General features: G+C 33.5%; 1 long non-coding RNA gene across 1 annotated transcript; it reads left to right on the top strand.

Moving 5' to 3' along the window:
• Window positions 1-249: 249 nt before the first annotated feature.
• LOC129442198 (uncharacterized) lies at window positions 250-4849 on the top strand. Its single transcript, XR_008643797.2, has 3 exons — window positions 250-1415; window positions 3613-3816; window positions 4271-4849. It is a non-coding gene; the product is annotated as an uncharacterized lncRNA (long non-coding RNA).
• Window positions 4850-5173: the final 324 nt, after the last annotated feature.

Below are 5173 nucleotides of genomic sequence, written 5' to 3'. Positions count from 1 at the left end.
AAGTTGAACTGTGTACTTCTTATTTAAAACCATGTTTTTTATAAAAACAAATCTAATTTACATTTCCCTTTAACCCTGTATGAATTTACTACAAAACTGAAATGGTAAAAATACACTATTACTATGAATAATGTCAAATAAATATTGTCCCCCAAATTTATGTCATTGGTGTTACCCTACCCAAAGCACTTTTATTTTGAAACAATGCATCAGCTCTTTGAAGTTTTTCCTGAGTCAAGAGGTCAGTGGAAGAAGGCAAAAGGTTTTTTGAGATGTCTTACCTTATTTGTCTAAAATATCATGATATATTTAAGAATTTTGAGATAAGATTTTTTGGATGTCATTAGTGATACTCTTTTTTTAATAGCTGGGTGTTTTAATATCTTTAAATAAAAATACATTATACTGAATAAGTATGTGATTGTTACATCTCTGATAAAATAGCACATGGCTAATGGCATCCATTTTGTTAAAATGTTAGTTTTTTTCTGTAAATTGTCATTGGTGTTACCGTCATTGGTGTTACTTCTTTAATGAGTACTTCTTAAGCACTATTCCTTAACTGACCAAGACAAACGCATTAAAAACAAAACAAGATGGAAGTTTATAAGTTTTATCATATTCATTATCTTTTATATTCTAATTTTGTCATGTATTGTAGATACAATGTCATGGATTCTTTATTAAAATGTATTAAAAAATTTAAACCTAGATTAAGCTCCCTGTTTTAAGGATTCATAGATTTGACAAGTTAATTAATGCTATTAAAGAAGTTTTGGGTATGTTGAAAGAAAAGGTGGTATGTCGAATTCCACCTTTTCTGTAGAATGACCCATTTACAAGCTACAGTATATTAAAAATCAAGGAAATAATTTCGTTTTACATCAGCACATATTTGACTAATTGGTATGCTTTAACACGTAAGAGTTAATAATATAATTAAAGATTTAATGTATGGATGGTTATTGCATGTCTTCTTCAATACATGTCAGTTTTATCTTCCTGTGTTACCTTTTCATCATCTGGTTTGGTCCCAAGCTGATGGCAAGCAGAGATCCAGTCCAAGATTAGGCCTTCTAATATCATTTCTTATTTTATTTAAAGTAAACCTTATTGGGTTTTTTTATAGTGTTGTACAACATATATTGTTTTAAGTTCACAGCATAAGCTTGTTTGGCACATTGTTGTGTCATGTTGACTACTCTGAACACCCCCTAGCAATGCGGGTATTTAAAATGGTTTCTACCTTAAATGCATATGAAGCTAGCTAGTAACATAAGTTTACATCATTATGTAATTTAATAAAACTGAAAAACTACACTGATCTAGATTATTTCTGCACTGCCGATGCTGTACAGATGGGCAGAGTGTGCTGGTGGTTTTATTTCTCCAAAGTAATTGAACTTAGTGATACAGTAAGTAAATTGTTAAGTCCTCTCAAAGCACATTTTATGAATGTTTTTGTACATTAATAAGTAAATGTCATTACGATCAGATATTCATCATGGCACAATGATTTTCAACTGGTGGTGGGCAGGAGTCAAGTTGCAGGAGGGCAGTGTAGTGCTCTTACTTTGGCATTGAAACAGATCATTGTAATGGGCAAATAGATTTACTTTCACCATGTGCCATTTTAAATAGCAAGAGTCCACTTAGCACAATGTATCAAAGTGCAAGTTTAAACATTCATCTTAAAAGCTGTTTAAAGGTGCATTGTGTAACTTTTTAGAAGGATCTCTTTACAGAAATGCAATATAATATACATAACTATATTATCAGTGGTGTAAAAAGACCTTACAAAATGAACTGGAATGAACTGGATTGACTGTGTCCGAAACCTATAGCTGACTTGTTGCATCACTGCCTCATGAGTCAATGACTTTGGAGGCATGAAGGCAGCTGGGAAGCCCATTCAGACCGATCTCATAGGCAGCGTAATGGAATTCTGTTTAAATAAACAGACAGAGCGTTTGTGATAACTAATCCCATATTTTAAAACTACTTATATATATAATTGACAGAAATTTAATCAAAAGGTGTAAAAAGTGAGTCAGCAAGTAAAGCAAACATTGGATTCGGACAGTGGTGTAGTGGTGCCTGTGGTGGGTATACTCTTAATTTATGACCCCATTTTTTGAAAGTAGAAGTGGGTATACCCCATGCCATCAAATAAAGTGGTTATACTCTGTATACCTGCGTATATCTGATTCGGCTGTGCCGTGATGCCTTCATGCCTTGGAATGCTGCCTCAATTCACACTTATTTTAAGACGTCAACTAAATCTTTGGTGTCCCCAGAGTGCATATGTGAAGTTTTAGTCCAAATTACCATATAAATAATTTATTATAACATGTTAAAATTGCCACTTTGTAAGTGTGAACAATTTTTTTTGGGGTTTGTCCTTTAAAATGTAAATTAGCTGATCTCTACACTAAATGGCAGTGCTGTGGTTGGATAGTATAGATTAAGGGGCGGTATTATCCCCTTCTGACATCACAAGGGGAGCCAAGTTTCAATGATCTATTTTTTCACATGCTTGCAGAGAATGGTTTACTAAAACTAAGTTACTGCGTTGATCTTTTACACATTTTATAGGTTGATACAAGCACTGGGGACCCAATTATAGCACTTAAACATAGAAAATGAATGAATTAATGAATAAATATCTTTATTGTCATTGTACAACGAAGTACAACGAAATTGAGTGCAATCCTTTGGGTGCATAAAGAAGTTAGTAAATAAATAACACATAGTACACATATGACTATATCTGTGGCACAACATTACACACAAAAGACGTCTCACATTCACAATCACACATTGTGTTGTTTAGTTACTTGCACTACCGTAGTATAAATAATTTACATTTTTACAGTATTCAAAACAGAAATAGCTATGGCATAGAAAAAGGTCAGATAATCATAATAATTTCATAATATGTCCTCTTTAAAAAAGAAACATTATGATGATGATGACATATTCAGTACTGTTTTTAGATCACTAATCAAACTGTAAAGTACTTGACACTGACCATGTTAATTTTACTGCCTCCTTTAAGACAAATAAGGTACTTTTCTTTTCAAACCATGCTCTTCAGGATCATCAGCTTTTATACAAACATCAGCTTAAGTGCCACAGCTTCTAACAGCAAAAGAGCAACATACCAAATACTAAGAAATACTGAAATTAATTGTGTATAGTCTGTTTAATGTATCAGTCTAAATTATCATGGTTATGCTGAATATATGATATGTAATACAAATCTTTGTAAAATATAATTATTTTCACCAAAGGTTTCAGACCTTTGGACCAAACTGTTTATGAATAAAGCAGAGTTGGGTGAATCAGAAAATAACAATATTCATATATGCAATTATTCAGAGAGATCTATATGTTTGTATCACATAATATTGTATTATTTAAAGATTAATATTGTTGCAGTTGCATTCTCACACCACTAGGTGATGCCCTGCTTTAGCAATGGATAGTCTTGATGTAAGGCAATTGAATTGCACAGCCTATCATGGATGTAGGTTGATATTTTAAAAGCGCTCTATTTGTTGGCATTAAGACTGTATACGCTATTGTGTAACTCGCTTATTCTCTCCCCAGCATTCTTTATTGGCCACATTAACACATTTGTTCATGTGGTTATATACGCTCTGGCTGCATTGGGACCCCAAATGCAGAAATTCTTGGGGTGAAAACGCTATCTCACTACTCTCCAATTGTTAAGTCTAATCTTTTGTGTAAATTAGTGCTCTTCAACTTTCAGTCTGAGGACCCTTTGGTGAATAGAGACCTGGAATCACATAGGTAACCCTTCACAATTAGGTCTCATTCATTAGGGTTAATTGATTACTGGATTAGTTGACATGAGCTGACAGTCACACGTTTACAGTAACAATCAGTCTTGGTTAATATTAATTCATAGAAATGCTTTTGTTTATTATTTATTCCTACTAAGATTAGCAAATGTTTATTGTTCATTTATGTATGTAGTTGACACATGGAACCTACACATTATATAAAATAAAGTGTTGTAATGTAAGCCTTCCCTATAATGTTTTGTATAATATAATTTATTGTGTTTGCACACTGTGCTTATATTTCAAAAACATTAAAACAATCATTAATCTAAAAATCAATAAACAGTCATTTTGATAATGAAAGGACACTAAAACATTGAACTGATTCACACACAAAAAATCTGTCACTTTGTTCATTCTTTATGTTTATCTGATATATAAATCTCTGCTTTTCTCCTCAGCTGCAGTTCTTTATTGTGACCATTTACACTGCGATCAACCTCATTGCTCATTGCTGACTGTGACTTTCCCGACTCCTACTCCTTCAGTCTTATCGCTTTGTTTAGTAACTTTTATTATCAAAGCTACGTCACCAAGAAGCCCAAGAGAACATGATAACCATGGACATAGTACATACACAATTGTACAAAATATAGATTTTTAAATGTGGTGGTCCCAATGATTGTTTATCATCTTTTTTTTTATCTCTGGACCATTTGTCTGTATATTCTCCCCTCCTCCTAACAAACGATTGTTCATACAATCTCCCCTCCCCCATTGGTCATTAGGGATTGAGACCCTGCAATGCTCTAGTGATCTGGCCAAATTGAAATAAACCCGAGTCCACCTTCTGCTCCCCACTCACTTATTTATCTAATCTCTCAGTGTGACACTTCATTTGTTTTACCACTCATTGGATCAGGTCAACCAATCACAGCGCAGCTGGGGGAGGGTCTTATTTAGGGCTCTGCCTTTAGTACAGCTGTCCTCTATTTAATACATGTTAGCTTGAACAAATAAACATTTTTTATTTATTTATTCATTGTTTAAGCATCCTTTTACTTTGTATTTAATGAATACAAATGGTTAAACAAAGGTATTTCTTTGACTAGTTGGGTGTTTGTGATATAAAATAAACACACAATGTGGACACTGAGTAATTATTTTGGGTGAATTTGAATGACATTTGCTTAACTAACACTGTAAAAAATTATGTGGAAATCTCTCTCTCTCTCTCTCTCTCTCTCTCTCTCTCTCTCTCTCTCTCTCTCTCTCTCTCTCTCTCTCTCTCTCTCTCTCTCTCTCTCTCTCTCTCTCTCTCTCTCTCTCTCTCTCTCTCTCTCTCTCTCTCTCTCTCTCTCTCT

Source organism: Misgurnus anguillicaudatus, chromosome 2 (genome assembly GCF_027580225.2).
Source record: "Misgurnus anguillicaudatus chromosome 2, ASM2758022v2, whole genome shotgun sequence".
In the NCBI taxonomy this organism is placed as follows: domain Eukaryota; kingdom Metazoa; phylum Chordata; class Actinopteri; order Cypriniformes; family Cobitidae; genus Misgurnus; species Misgurnus anguillicaudatus.
Note: the sequence above shows the minus strand (reverse complement) of the source record. Positions and strands in the feature narration are given on the sequence as shown.